At 40.1% G+C, this 16,295-nt stretch overlaps 1 long non-coding RNA gene and 1 other non-coding gene across 3 annotated transcripts; both read left to right on the top strand.

Moving 5' to 3' along the window:
• The first annotated feature begins 1,415 nt into the window (after positions 1-1,415).
• LOC119863761 lies at positions 1,416-13,430 on the top strand. 2 transcript variants are annotated; one of them, XR_006278064.1, is made up of 3 exons: positions 1,424-2,161; positions 4,659-4,876; positions 12,267-13,430. It is a non-coding gene; the product is annotated as an uncharacterized LOC119863761 (long non-coding RNA). The 2 variants fall into 2 exon arrangements; XR_005295733.2 differs by lacking the exon at positions 12,267-13,430 and having other exon boundaries at positions 1,416-2,161; positions 4,659-4,809.
• Positions 13,431-15,931: 2,501 nt separating this feature from the next.
• TRNAS-GCU lies at positions 15,932-16,013 on the top strand. The gene has a single exon. It is a non-coding gene; the product is annotated as a tRNA-Ser (tRNA).
• The last annotated feature ends 282 nt before the right edge of the window (positions 16,014-16,295 follow it).

Here is a 16,295-nt window from a genome sequence, read left to right on the forward strand (position 1 = left end):
GCGTATACCTGGTGGTGCAGGTTCCATAATACCCTTTTCTCAGGAGTGTGCCTAATGGCAATATCTAGCCTGAAGAGTTGCAGATTATACTTTAATCCAGGACTATTTTATACTCCAAAAGTATTTCTTTTTTATTCTTACTGCAACTTCTGTAATAAAAGGATTCATTGAAAAAGAATCACCATGATGAAATAGATGCAATTGATTAATAGTACACAAGGTGTAATTACTGGAACTCATTGCCGCAATATGTCATTAAAACCAAAAACGTAGTTAAATTCAAAGATGGATTGGACAGTTATAGGAATAAAAATAATGTTCAAAATTATATGAGTTAATTTTTAAAATATTTGGAAGGGGGCGGGGGTGGGGTGGAAAAACATGCTTCAATATTTAAACCAAACTGAAACAATAAGGGATTAGGATGAGATTTTCATTGGGGGTAGGTTATCCCATATCTGCCAGCTGTGGGGCTCTTGCATCTTTCTCTGAAGTATCTGGTTCTGGCCACTGTCAGAAAGAGTAACACTAGACTGGATGGACCTTGGGTCTGACCCAGTATGCCAATTCCTGTACATCAGAACCTCAGAGTTACAAACACCTTGGGAATGGAGGTTGCTCATAACTCTGAAATGTTCGTAACTCTGAGCAAACTCTTTCAAAAGTTTACAACTGAACATTGACTTAATACAGATTTGAAACTTTACTATGTATGCAGATGAAAAATGCAGCTTTTTAACCATCTTTAATTTAAATGAAACAAGCACAAAAACAGGTTCCTTACCTTTTCAAATCTATTTTTATAAGCTTTCCCTTTATTTTATTAGTAGTTTATGTTTAACACAGAACTGTACTCAGGGGTGTGTACTCCGGGGGAGGAGCAAGCGGGGGCACTGACTCCCCCAACAATCAACGAGGGCACAAAACTCCTCCCAGCCCCAGGGCTGTGGGGGGTGGGAGGGAAGAGTGAGCTCTTGCAGGAGCTGGGGTGGAGGAGGGAAAAGCGAGCTTCTGCTGCAGCCAGGGGGCACAGAACAAGCTCCGCCAAAAGGGGTTAAAGTTAAATTTCTGTGGACACCCCTGATTGCACTGGGTTGGTTTGATTGATTGTTTGTTTCTTCTCTGCTGCTGCCTAATGGCGCACTTCCGCTTCCAAATGAGGTACGTGGTTGACTGGTCAGTTAGTAACTCTGGTGTTCGTAACTCTGAGGTTCTACTCTGAATTAAAGCAGCTATCACAGGCTGACGGGCACTTTATGGGGAGTTGGTCTCAGCTTCCCCTGTGATGCAACAACTATTCCCCCAGTTGATCCTTGCTGAGTGGCTTAATTGTAATTATTGAACACCTCTGGGAAAGGATCAGGGCAGTCTACAAAAAGAGAGAATGTGTGTTCTCTCTTGGGGGTGGGTCTGATAAGAGTCTGGTGGAATGAGAAAGCTATTGCAGGTGGCTTAGTTCCTGTAATGGGTCTCAACATAGAGGCAAGACTCTAGTGGAGGCAGTCCTAGGAGTCAGTGTTCAGTGAAGGAATGGAGCATAGGAGAAACTTAAGAGGGAGGAATGTTCAAGTGTGAAGGGGGCAGAAGTGGCTTAAATATATATTTCCACTTGGTGTTTGTTAGGGGGAGCTTCAGGAGAGAGCCCTGTGAGCCCCTACTCTGGAAGAAGGGTGAACTTTGAGAGACTTTGGTGCCTAGGAAGACAGAGAGGTCATGGAATGGCACAAGAATATAGGTACACAGTGAGTCCAGGAAGAGGCTGTGGGGAAAACCTGCAGACAGGCTGAGATAGGAAGAAGCCCAGGCAAGAAGCTGAAGAGGGAGGGGGGATAGTTTCTGAATAGACAGACCTCATTTGCTTACTACAGGGTTCCTGGATTGGAACCAAGAGGAGAGGGAGGAATTAGGTTTTCCTACAGGCCCACACAGATAGGTGGTGTGAAGACCCCTGTGACTAGAGAGAGAAGGATTAGTGAGTCTGTGAGGCCAATGGACCTTTGTTTTTTGGGCTCTCAGGTAAGACTATAAAGTGACTTGGCTGGAGGGCTGAGTCAGGAGAAGAAGCAGTCCATTGCAGGGCTGGAGCAGCTGTTAACGGGAGACCGCCAGAGATGAGAAGTACTTGCTATGCCATGCCTTGCCATGAGGGGAAACGCCAGTGGTGAGTTTACTATAGACTGCAGTAGAAGAGTGAAGTGTCTGAACTAAAGAGTTTTGGAAAAAAGAGTGGTTTTAAGCATATGTTTAAAATGGCATGGTTGAGGCAAATGTCCAGAATGTTGACAAGGAGTGAGTTCTACATTGTACATGTAGAATACCACAGGCAAAGTTCGGATGACTGCTGACCCATCCCTCAATCTTGCAGAGAGCTCTGTATATGCAGACTCCTTTGCCTGCAAGAAGATCACTGTCGATTGGGAGCCTTGATTTGTGATCTTGGAACCACTAAAAGATGGAAGTGTATGGTGGGTCCCATGAGATCTGTTGGGTTTTATGGCCCCATAGCCTGTTCTATAGGGAGTGGGGTAAACCCCTCCCCTGGGTGGAAAATCAGGAAGGAATCACCAGTCAAAGATTCTGTGAGGCAATCCAATGAAGATTTGTTCCCCTGAGATTTCTTTTGTGTTTTCTGTGGGAGGGTCTGATTCAACCCATGAGTGCATTTCTATTAGTGTTCTTCTAATTAAAGCAGCTGTTTTCTGAGTGAATTAATTATTAGTTAGGAGTGGTGATGGCTGGGCTGTCAAGGAATTGATTATATTTGTCATGTTTGTGATAGTAAGCTTGGATAGGTAGGCTCCTGGGTGCAAATCAGGGTTTTGACTGTATGGTTTTTAATGATTGAGCTGCTGGGGATGAGAACCTAGAGTCCCTTTTCCACAATTAATTAGCATAGCCGCTGATGGCTGTAACATGACTGGGCACTTCCCTCTTTCACAGGTGCACTGTGCTGTGGGAGCTGACATAAATATGCTGCAGACTTGCTTCTTGTAGTGTTGTTGTTGCAATACAGACAGACAGGGTCTTTAACACTAAAGTAAACACTTCTACTGTCTTAAGCTTAGCTCATTCTAAACACCTATGTGCACTCTGCTGCTTGCCAGTCGAGCAGTTAGTCTGCTGGAGAATCAGAATGCTAAAGAGTTAGTTTGATTGGGCCATATTCAACCCATTTCTCCTCCATGAACGAGGTAGCAAATATCAGTACATCCTCAAAGTGCCAACATGAATGCCCTGCTGGAGGGTGGGGGGCAGATGAACTGGCTCCGTGGGCAGAGAAAGCAAGGTTAAGGAATGGCTGTTCTCTGCAGCATTGTTCATCACTCAATCCTGTACAGTTCCTGTGTAAGTCTATGCTGTTGACTATGACTTCATTGGAATAACTCCAGGTTTACACTAGTGTAACCTAGAGCAGAAACTGGACCCAAGGTTTGAAGGACAATATAGGTGAACAAGGCAGCCAGACCACAGTATCATCTTTCCTATGCTGCATTCTGACTGTATAAATGATATGGCCTATAGGATTGTGTGATTCAGAGACTGGCTTACCTGTGAAATTAATTTTCTTTAAAATATACATTATTTTTATCAAATCAGCTGGTTTCTGACAGGCTGAAGTTTCATGACTTTAAAAAAAAAAGTAAATAATGCATGACTATCCAGCAATTCAACTGTCTGGCACAGATTTTATGTGGCAGAATTTTCAATGAATTAATTTACATTTGTATCAATACACTAAGTTAGCGACTGAGGGCTTCTTCTACTTACAGTATATGTTCCGAATCAGATGAGATGGGAACAAATCAAATAATTGTGTTTAATGGCTCAAGTTTTGCAAGCTACAGTGTAAGAGATTATAAATGGTAGCTCTCTTTATCTCAGAGGCTGCATGATCTTTACAGAATGTGTCTGTACACATCCATCCTCTGGAGAATGGCTAGGTCAGTCTATTTGAATCCTAGAATATCTGAATTTTGTTTCCAAAATAAGGCTGGTGAAATCCTCCCCAGTCTGACAGTTTTCTTGATTAGGGACATAGTTCCTGCTGTCATAGAAACAGTTCTGAGTTGACCCAAACATGGGTTAAGAGTGACACCAAGTGGTCAGAAATTATTTTCCTATGTGAATTCCTTCTAAATATACCTCCTTGTTTTTGTTTTTGAAACTTTGTTCTTTTCTTTAAAGCAAACAGCCCTGATTATAACACTTTAATTTTTCTTCTTTAAATTCAAAGTAATATAGTGGCTGTGAAATTGAACATCAGACGTTTGTATGTGAAGAAACATAGACTAACATCATTATAAGGTCTGAGGACTTCAGGTCCATGTGATGCTATTAATGTAAAATTTCTCTTCCCTGGAATAAGGCAGTGACTGGTTGATTTTTAATTATATGTATGTGGTGAGAGACATGGCATCATTTTCACGGATGAATCGTGGAATAGGTGGAGCTTTTCATGTACGGGAATTCCATGGCTATAGAAATCAATGGTTTGGGGGTTTTTTTGCCCAGCAGCAAAACTTGTTGTCAGGGAAGAAATCTTCAGGCACAAGAGAATCTAGTAAAGTGAGGACAATGACAAATGCCCCATCCTTCTTCTCAAATGGCAGCTCTAACAAGGGGAAGTTAATGGATTGGTTTTCCATTTTCTCCAACAGCAGAATCTCTACGAAGGGGAGTCCATCAGTAGCCCACTAACAACATTTCTGAGAAATCCACAATTTGATATTACTGGATCAGATCCTGCTGCCACAAAACTCTACTTGTTCCTGGATGTAAGCAGTAAAATTACTTCTCTGTTTGTGGGTACTGGATACCCGTATGTTGCCTGGTGGCTGATTCTTCACATTATTAACAGCTGTGTCTCAAGCAGTAGGTAACTATTGTTCCTATGAAGGAGAAAAAAGACCTACTAGCATAGGACATGTTGACTCTTGTGGCAATATACCACCATTAACTTTGAAGTGACTTTCTGACTAAGCCTCCTAGCTAAAAACAGTATGTAATGTCTACTCTCTCTCCTTTTCTGTGAATAAAGCAGGTAAAGACAGGTAGTAATAGACAATCAGAGAAGACAGGCAGACAGATAAATGTTTGTATCCAGAAGGTTGACCTAACAAATCAAGAAAGGGAACTAAACGTTAGGCTTTTCCTGTAAAATCCTGGGAGAGTAACACAGAAAATTATGGAACAAATGTTATTCTGAATAGGAGTCATTGGGAAGTATCTGAATTAATGACCAGTCCTATAACACCCAGATAAATTAGCCATTAAGTAATTAATTGCATTCAATTGAAGCCAAGAACAGATCATTTAAAGATCTGTGAATAATGAAATAGGTCAATCTGTTGTACTTCCTAAAAATAGCACATCCAAATATCCAGTAATTCTAAAAATGATGATTGTCACTGCAAACACAAGATTGCTCCCAGAGGGTGAATACTGGCTTAGGTAATGAGCTTGCTACCTTTCATACAGGACTGTGTGTGCTCCTGCTGCTGCTGCCGAGTTGGAAGGTGACCATGTTTTTTTTTTTTAAGCTGATGCCCTTGTGTTCTCTCTGATTACTTTGTTACATTGACAAGAGAAGACCTAATGCAGCAAAGCATCGCTGTATGCTTATAGAGCTAAGAGAAGGAAGTAATCCCACAGTTCCAGTAGGGCAGTTGATGGGTGTGGGTAAAAGGTGAATTAGGACTCTACGCGAAGGAATGTACCTCAGTTTTACAGGACTCTCCTAATGTCCTAGGTGATTTCAGTATTTTAAATTTGGGATATTGCCTCAATTTCATTTTTGGCATTTAATCAGTTTTTTGCAGTACATTTCATTGTCTCTTATACAATGACTTTTCAGTGCTTTTAAATAATGGCTATCCAACATTGATCACTATTAATTCAGTTTTATTACCACAACCAGTTTTGTATCAATGATCTATACAATTTCATGTTATTAATCAGATGGTTTAGATTTTTTAACTACTTACAAATATTTTAAAGGTCAGAACTTAATAATCAATAGAAATTAATAGTGTCACACAGCAACACAGTGTCATTTGCTATCATTCAAATTTGTCATGGTGGGTCATACAGTACATTTGAAGTGAGTCCTTCGACATCCTGGGCCTCGTTTTCCTACCCAAAAATCTTAATTTTGGAAAATGGTCCGTCCACACTGGCATTTGATACACAAAGAGTGAAGATCCTCAATCCCAATATTCCAGCTCTGACCATTGTTTGTGATTTGTAAGGCAACCACAACTTGCAGTTCATTTGTCCAGCCATTTTTTTGAATTGCCAGTCTCAATAGGACATCACTACAGTATAAGGAACCGGCAGCAAAAATCTTTGATGTAACAATGTTCAGAGGAGATGCTGTCACTTCCAGGAGTGAACTTCTAGCTTTTATCCATGACAGCCAGAAATGCTCAAGTTGTGGATTCTCCACATTTTTTTTTTTTAGTTACAGTCAAAAATTAAAAACCCTAAATACAATCAACTGGCTGCCTCACCAGCTGGCCCCTGCCTGCAGTGGACCCTTGCAGGTAGGTCCCTTCACCTGTACCTCCACCTTTTCTGCCCTGGAGAAACCTCGCTGGCACACTACTGAGCATTGGTGTCAACATGCTGGCCACCAGTGTGCTGACTAATTCTCCTACCTGTCTCTCTTCCCCCTCCACCACTGAATTGTATGCATACTACTGTAATGAAGTCAGGGCACTCACACCACCAAGGCATGCAGACTCTTACACAGTTCTGGGCACTGTGGGGTTTGGAGTGTCCCAGACTCTGTCATGGTAGGTTTGACAAAGTTCAATATGGAGGTAGACATATGGCCTGACAGAACGCCATCTCAGAGGCAGATGGACCCTATGTTCATCATTGAATTAGGAAGGTGCTCTGGAATAGAGCTGGGTGACTCTTGGGGGTTTTTTTAAAAAAAAAATTCTTCGGCAAAAAACTGCAGATTCAGTGATACCAAAATATATTTTTGCATGTTGATTTTTGTCAAATTGTTTTGGTGAAAAAAATTCTGAAAAATGGAATTAATCTTCACACAGCCTCAAGGATGAATCATCCTGCAACATAAACCTTAATTCCCCAAACTGTAGTGTGCACACCTAAAGGTTACTAGCCCACAAATATTTCAAACTAACCCCACCAAGTTATTTTGAACAACACTTATATCAGACCATTCTTCTCTTACCTTTTTTCTTTTTTCTTTGAGTAGCTACATTTGCTCCCAATTTTTTAAACTGTGGCTATTATAAACTATGACTAAGTTTCTGATTCAGTCCCCTTTTCAATCAATGAGGTCTCCTTGCTGGAAGACACACATGCATGGCCTAAATTTTAAATGTGACTCAACTGATTTTCGGGTACCAAATGCATCCGATGAAGTGAGCTATAGCTCACGAAAGCTTATTAGTCTCTAAGGTGCCACAAGTACTCCTTTTCTTTTTGCGAATACAGACTAACATGGCTGCTACTCTGAAACCTTTGTTTTTATGTACTTCTAAAGGGTCCAAATTTCCAGAACATGCTGAGTACCTACCCTCTGAGAGTCAGGCCCCTCTAAGGTGTTTAAAGCTTAGTCCCCAAAGTCACTAGTCCCTTCTGAAAATTGAGGCCACAATTCTTTTCTTGCCAACACAGATCAGGCATTTTGGCAGTAGCCATTTATATTATTTTACTTTATTATTATTTTTTATATTATTTAAAGGATTATGATCACATGGTGCATCAGCCAATGATGGCATTGATGTCAACTACAAAACCTTTTCTAACCTGTCTCTGAAGTGCTCCTCATGTATAGAAGCATCATTCATTTTAGTCGCAAAGTCACCTACTTTCCACACAAATGTAGAGTTCCTTCAGTTTGGTTGTTGAAAACGATTTACAACAGGAACGAGGAATCATGAAACTGAGGTTTATAGAAAGAATTATTTACACTAAAGGACGGAAGTCCTACAGCATTATTAGTTTCCCACATGAATAATTGTCCCTCATTTTGACTTTGTCATATATTGTGTCCCACATTTGGGCGTTGGCAGTTGAGGTATTTTAAGGGCCTCTGACTGAAGGGGAGACCTCAGATATAGCACATAGGGAAGGGAAAGAACTATAAGAATAAGGAATGATTTCTCCATTTCTCAACAGCAAACTACAACTAGTCCCCAGTCTTTCACCTGAAATCTGTATCTCGTAGAAGTGAAGTCAGTGTGATAAGACAGATCAGCAAATGTTTTGAGAGGATGCTATCTGTCTCCATCTGACAAAAGGGAACAGATGTTTGTGTTTAATTATTCATAAGCCATCTACTTTCGCTTAGTGGTTCCTGCCTGTAAATATCAGGAATATTCCAAGCCCCCAAGCAGTAGCCATTGCAAGACAAGTGTTTGAATCTGTTTGGTGTTGTAGCATAAAGCAGATCATAAAGCAACTTAAAAACAATATTATCCAAGGTGGAGGAGAGCACACTTTGGTTTCGTTTAATTTTTAAGTTCAAGTCCTACAGAAAAAAATTACCTTCCGTTTCAAGATCCAGGCAGGTTTTATGGCATATGAGTCCCCATATGGTGTATTTCTTCACTGTGAGGGTCACTTTAGTGCTTTCTGAGGCTGTTTTATCTAAGAGAGATTTTTGAATTGTTTTCACCCAGCTTGCAGAAATTATTAAAATATAATATGAGACAGACTCTAAATCAACTGCAAGCATTTTTGAAGCTCTCCTCAGCCTTTGTACTGTATGTAGAGCTGTTTAATATTGGCTCAGAGGCCAAAATGTGCCAATCTAATCAGGTGTAGCAGAGTAACCATGACATTTTATAGTATTATCAAGCAGTTTTGATGTCACGTGATTTTTTTTTCTGCCTTGTGCCTTATGTATAAAAAGTCCAATCAACCCTGTACATTTTTGGTAAGTTCTCCATTGACCCTAGCAAAGTGGATATGACACATGAAAATTTAAGTTATTCTTGTGACTACTACTCGAGTGTCACTGCACCAGGGTTCTTAAAAAAACTCAGAAAAGATTTTGCACAGTTCCTGGCTCCAGCAGGCACAGAGAGGACGAATTTTGCCAACAGGCTTTAAACATAAGCATTTTCTGGGGATAATACTCCACTGACAACATTTGCTGGCTTTGCTGAACAAAGGTTTTATTAATCTCCCATCCCACCCACTATTGCTTTGATAGGGAATTGTAAAAATCAGATTTTGCTGATGAAGAATAACTCTGTGACCCTGACTCTTAAATTTTTGGAGGGTGGTGCAGAGCTTATTCATGTGGTTCATTAACACAACTGGGAATCATGTAGCTAGTTCCCTGGGCTGCTATTTGAAACTTTGCACTTGTCTTCACATAAGGCATAAAGGAGTGTTCTTTACAATGACTTAGCTAACATGAGAGTACTATCTTGTAAAATACTAGGGCATCCAAGGCAACTTTGATGCAGTGGTAGTTTTACCTTGATGTGGCTGGTCAAAGTGAGCCATTGGGGCCTAGCATTTACATCAACCAACAACATCAAGGTAAAACCACCACTTGCCTTGTCTACACTACGATTTTGAGATGGCTGCCTCATGTTAAACTCATTGCAACACAATACGGATAACTTATTATAAAAATGTTTTTGCCTATGTAAACAGTGTCCCAGTGTACTAATGTTTCCTATTCCCACTCACACTTTCATTTCAGGCATCTTCCAAAGCTTTAAACTCTAATTACAGGAAAAGGCACATTTTGCTTTTGCTCTTTTTCTTTATTTTAAACTATTGATGGGTGGCTTTAGAATATAAGAACAGTCAAACTGGGTCAGGCCAAAGGTCCATCTTGCCCAGTATTCTGACTGTGGCCAATGCCAGGTCCCCCAAAGGGAATGAACAGAACAGGTAACCATCAAGTGATTCATGCCCTGTCACCCATTCCCAGCTTCTAGCAAACAGAGGCTAGGGACACCGTCCCTGCCCATCCTGGCTAACAGCCATTGATGGACCTATCCTCCATGAATTTATCCAGTTCTTTTATGAACCCTGTTATAGTCTTGGCCATCACACAGCCTTTGACAAACAGTTCCACAGGTTGACTTTTCGAAGATCGGTACAGAGACTGCATCAATTAGACCCATTTCCCAGCAAAGAATTATAATGTTGCTTTTTCTTTGTATTGCATAATCTGTCTTTACTATCTGTAAACAATATTATTGCCTCTCATACAGCATAAGCCAAAGCCTTACAGTGTTTTGTGAAAATGCTCTATGTACACATGTAAAAGTCCCTTAAGGGGAATATTCTCAGGATCCTAAAAGTAGCTGAACATATTGAAACCTGACAGCAATAAAGTGTTATCAAAAATCAGAATGACACCCAAATTTCCATCTCAGTGATGCTCAACAGATAAACAGTAAAGGCTAAAGTCCTCAATTAAGGGTTTGTATATAGACAAAGCCTGGTACTCAGAAGGGCCTCTCCTGAGTAAATCAATAACATGGCTAGTTGCTTTCACCAAAGCTACCACCCATCAAGCTCCCTTCCTCAGGGATGATGGAAAGGTTAAATCAGTACTCAGCCAATATTATTGCACATTACTAATTGACAAGACATAAATGACTATTCATTATTTTTCAATGTGATTATGAATGAAGCTTAAGAAAATCACTTAATGAAATCATCAGGGCTATGCATGTTAATACTAGCGCCATTCCCCGGTTGAGGGTGTGTGTGAAAGAACAACTATTGAAGCAAGGGAAAATAACATTACTTATTCCCTTCTAAAAATAAACTGTGCCGTACAAGTAACCAGCAGAATTGGAGCCCATTTTTCTCAGTCTTTTTCTAACCACAGACTGGATAGATTCAAGAATGAGCTTGACTGAAGCTGTTTCAATAAGTAGATCCCAACCTAATATAAATATTCACTACCAGTAATTAAAACTGTCTTGCCACCTTTAGAATTGAACCCTGTTCCCCTTAAGATAGAGGTGCAAAGCTTGAAAATTAGTAGAAGCTCCTTGCAGAGAGGCCACAAAAGTCTGGGAACCCACTCCATACCATGGTGTAAGGCTCTGCTTTAGGCCTCCACATATTCTGGTAAATTCTACAGCATAATCCAAAAACATATAGAATGGTTATCCTTATCTATGAGGTTTTATGCAACATTTTCATAAGGGACTTTTAAAATTGATTTTTTTAAATGTCTACTTTTTTATTCACTAAGTATTGTGAATACCTTACAATTTTCAGTGTTAGCAAAAGGCTAGTTTTCTCTGTACTGTGTCTGCCAGAACTAAACCTAAATCACTCTCTTAAAATATCTAAAAGCATCTCTAGAATTCCCTAGTGAAATCACATATTCATTGCAGAGTTGTCTTTGTGGCTGAACAGTCCTTTGCATTCTGATGTATTTTAAGGAATGATTCATAAAGCCTGAAGATTAATTTAGAGGTTTTTCTGTAACATTTTGTAAATCCTTCATTTGGGTTCCCTTGAGCACTTGTGGGCATTTTTTTTTTTTTAGACTGTGTGGGTGAATGTATGTTGTAACATTGTAATTTAAACTGATTAACATCCCTGTTCTTGTAGTATTAAACCTTTTATATATTCAATTACAAAACAGAAGACATGGCCAACTCCATGAAGCTGCCTTAGGGACAGGTTTCAGAGTAGCAGCCGTGTTAGTCTGTATTTGCAAAAAGAAAAGGAGTACTTGTGGCACCTTAGAGACTAACAAATTAAGGAAGGATTATGCAATCAGTGCCTACATTTAGATGCTAAAATTAAGGGAAAATGTTTTCATTTTTCCTGACTTCCTATAATGTGAAATACTTGAATACCTACTTGAACTAACAGGATCTTTCAGCCTGATAATGTCCTTAAAAGCTACCCGACCTTCATGAGCTCTGGGCCTCAGCACTGATAGATATTGGCCTAGTTCTGATGCAGGAGTGAAGTGAATATACTAGAAAACTGTCTGAAGAAAAATCAATTTTCTTGTGATTATCAAGGAAGGTGGATTTGTTTCCTGAGTAAAATATTCAAAGCATGAATACTGAACTCAGTACAGTTTATCAATCCCAAAGAATAAAACACAGATACAAAAATAAACGCATTTGCAAGTACGGAAAACAGATGTCCATTTCCCAACAGAGCTAGGAGAACACCATCTACAGCTAGGGATGGACAAAACAAACCATATCAAATCTGACCCTCTTTTTAGGGTTTGGATAATTGCTCTCTACCCAATACAAGCAACATTTTTCTTCCAACAGGACTTCCTACTTTTCTTGATAATCAACTAAATTGGTGATGGGATCTTAGCTGGTTTGGCAGTCAGCTTGCTACTGTCTTCGAATCTCACTGTTTCTGTGGCATCCCTGCTGAATAAGAGGCACACAATGCATTCTGAGGCATCAAGAACTGAACGAGCTACAGAGGAAGATTAGAAGACAGCAATTGTCCTCAACTGAAACAGAGCCAGACCTGTTAAAGTACCAAGCTTAAAATATCAATAAAAGGGAAGGGATACTGTATATGTCATTGGTGAATAGGAGGAATGTAGAATCCGAGTCACAGGTCCCCAGATCCTCAAAGCTATTTAGGTGCTTAACTCCTACTGTTTTCAATGGCAGTTAAGTGATGAAATGCCTTTGAGGATCTTGGCCTAATTCCAGGATAGGGCAGTCAGCTAACTGTACTAATGGTATGAAGGGATCAAGTCAGGGAGAGCACAGAGTGATGAAAATGGATGTATATGGCTAGTAGAGATGGTCAAAAAATAGGAGAGGGGGTAGAACTGTAAACATTTTGTTTCAAAGTTGTTTTTTAAACAGATTTTGAAAATTGTTGCAAAATATTTTACCAAAAATTTGGGAGTTTTCCTTCCCCATCCCCCATTACTTCTCCTTTTTCCATTTTGCTACTGAAACAGGGGAAGAAGATGAAGGCAGAAAAAGAAATGGAGGGTGTTTTTGGCTGGAGAGAAAGACCTTTTAATTAAAAACAAAGTTTTGCAAAATATTCATTTTCAACAAATGAAAACGTTATTTCATTTAGAAAAAATATGACTAGCTCTGCTGGTGATAGTGGTAGACAAACCCTTCAACTGAGGGAGGTCAGGAATTCTTAGGAATCACTCAGAACTTTGAGGAATTGGGCCCTCAGCTTGAACAGTACAATTAAGCGGGTTGGCTTCACTTTCTGCTCCATAATCAGTTTCATATTCTGATTCTCATGGACCAATACAATCTGGCTTGGTTTGGGGTTTTTTTCAACAGGTTTAAATTCAAGCAAAATCCCCATTTTTTCCTGAAATCAGTTCACAAACATTTCTTGAAAAGTTTGTATTCAGGTTTTGTGTTTAAAACAACTAATAAAAACTCAATCTTGGATCTAAACTACTTAGTGTCCCTTTAAATCCTAACATCAATATCTTGTGTATTTTCCTCAGAAAAGCAACTCTTATAAGTAAATGCATCTGTGTGTGCTGAGGCTAACTTCAGCAGTTGTGGGACTTGTCACACCTCCTTTGATTGATGTTAGCACTATCTCAGCTAGGTTTGGCACTCAAACTGAGCAGCGGATTTCCATAGGTCTGTATCCTGAGCAGCTGGGTTGTGCTTGGCTGCACAAGCGTGAATGGGCATCTTCTGGTAAAGGTAGAATTCCTCTGTAGGGACTTCACTTCATCATCTGAATACTTCAGCATCTTCTCTGTTACATAGACTCGAAAGAAAACATCATGGATTTTAAAATGTAGCTTGTTTGGTTTTAAATGACTTTTCAGCAGACTCAGAGAGTAGTTGGTAATAGGCATTTACAATCCTTATTCACTCTGTAACCACCAACTGAAAAGGCTCAGACTGAAATAGCTAGCACCTATACCAGTAATTTATTTGACTCACCTTGTACCTGAAAAGCGCTGGTAAAGGGGCTGATTCTATAGTCACAACAATGGTATAAATCAAGAGAAATGCCACTGAAACAAATGGAATTAAATTTGCGTGATACCGTGTGAGAGCAGAATCAAGGTAAAGGGAGTTAATTCTTACTAAATTATTACTGAAACCCATGAGGCCTAGCTAAGGGAGCGAGCACACCTTAGTAACCTTCATTAGAGCTCTCAGCTCTTACAGGAGCAGATTCCAGTCTCCCTTCCAATGGTACAGCTCTGGGGTAACTCCGTTCACTCAACGGGAGTTATGGATTTAATTCAGCTTTACACGAATGTAACAGACATCAGAAGCTGTCCCTCCATTCATGATTACCCAAAACCTTCTACAACACTCCTCTCACTGGCGAAATGCTCTGACAAGATCAGGTGAGCATTGTAAAACACATACATAAAAATGCACTAAAACCCTCATTAAAGGTTAAGCAAGTCTCCCCCTCTTTGCATAAAAAAATAATAATAAGGTGATGCATTTCCCTGGAAGTTTAGCAGATATTAGGTTTACAAAATAAGTCAAACTTCCCAAGTTATGGGCTTATTTCTGAATCAGGGTGGCCCATCTCTATAAATAATCAAAAACCCATTTACACTTTTCATCTTTTTAGCCTTACACTCAATGAAATGTTGTATCCCCATATAATTCATTTCTTACCATGTGAGACTCAATCCTGCTAGTTTGCCACACACACGTGGAGCTTGCATTGGTCACAAAAATGGAGCGTTTGCAGTCTGGGGCTCAAGATGTTACCTTATCAATGGGCATCCTTTTGTAAACCAGTATGTGTGGTTTGGGTCTAGTTCTCCAATGAGAACTAGCAAAATTTAGAAACAAGCAAGTTGACTCCTCTAAACACACGTGTTCACCTCTCTGTACTGATTGCACAGAGTGTGCTGCATTTATTGTACTGATAGGTGAACCAGTGTTTTTGTTCACTCTTCAAAGCATGCTGCACCTCAGTGGCATTAAAGAAACCGTTGCTTGTTCCCACTGTGTTCAGGAAAACAGGACTTTGTGTACATTCTTTGTAAATAAACAGGATTGCACTAAAGAAATACTTACTCCGTCATCAATTTCTCCTCTAGTAGAAACATCTTAGCAAGCCCCTGAATACTGGCTTACTGTTCAGGCCAAGGAGCAACAAGATTTATACAGAGAGAGCAGGAATTAGAGGAAAAAGCATGGAATTGGGATTCAGAACCCTAGGGCAGCTCTGCCACTGACTTTATTATCCTTATTTATTATTTTTATTAGCTCGAATCCCTGGCTGGGTTCAAGTAGTAGGCAATTCAGGGCCTCTAACTTACTACAATACGGAAACAGTGTGATTCTGCTCCTGTGCCCCAGTACTTCTTGGGGTGGCTTCATAGAGTTCCTTTATTCCTCTGCAAGTGCCAGCAGGGAAAAAGTCCGTCACTGCTGACGTGTATCTGCTTGGGTGAACAGGCTGGGCCTCTTGCACTTTCCTTCTCCTGCCACACACACAGACGTTTAATAGAATAGGACTGGCAGAGCCCCCCCATGCAGTGGGTCTTGGAGTTAACCAACTGAGATGCACAGGCAGTTCTTCCATCTGAGGGCTATTTGTGCTGTTTATGCCCCATCTCAAAAAAGTTATATTGAAATTGGAAAAGGGCAACAAAAATTATTAGGGGTATGGAACAGCTTCCATACGAGGAGAGATTAATTAGACTGGGACTTTTCAGCTTGGAAAAGGAGATGACTAAGGGAGGATATGATATAAGTCTATAAAATTATGACTAGTGTGGAGAAAGTAAATAAGGAAGTGTTATTTACTCCTCATCACAAGAACTGGGGGTCACCAAATGAAATTAATAGGCAGCAGGTTTAAAACAAACAAAAGGAAGTATTTCTTTATACAATGCACAGTCAACCTGTGGAACTCCTTGCCAGATGATGTTTTGAAGGCCAAGACTATATAACAGGGTTCAAAAAAGAACTAGATAAATTAGTGGAGGATAAGACAAGACGAGGTGGCTGAGTGGTTAAGGCGATGGACTGCTAATCCATTGTGCTCTGCACGCGTGGGTTGGAATCCCATTCTCATCGGTCCCATTGGTTTAGTTATCTTTGGGGGGAGGGATAGCTCAGTGGTTTGTGCATTGGCCTGCTAAACCCAAGGTTGTGAGTTCAATCCTTGAGGGGGCCATTTAGGGATCTGGGGCAAAAATTGGGAATTGGTCCTGCTTTGAGCAGGGAGTTGGACTAGATGATCTCCTGAGGTCCCTTCCAACCCTAATATTCTATGACTAAAGTAAATAAGGAAGTGTTATTTACTCCACATCACAAGAACTGGGGGTCACCAAATGAAATTAATAGGCAGCAGGTTTA

The sequence above is a fragment of the Dermochelys coriacea genome, chromosome 11 (genome assembly GCF_009764565.3).
Source record: "Dermochelys coriacea isolate rDerCor1 chromosome 11, rDerCor1.pri.v4, whole genome shotgun sequence".
Taxonomy (NCBI): Eukaryota; Metazoa; Chordata; order Testudines; family Dermochelyidae; genus Dermochelys; species Dermochelys coriacea.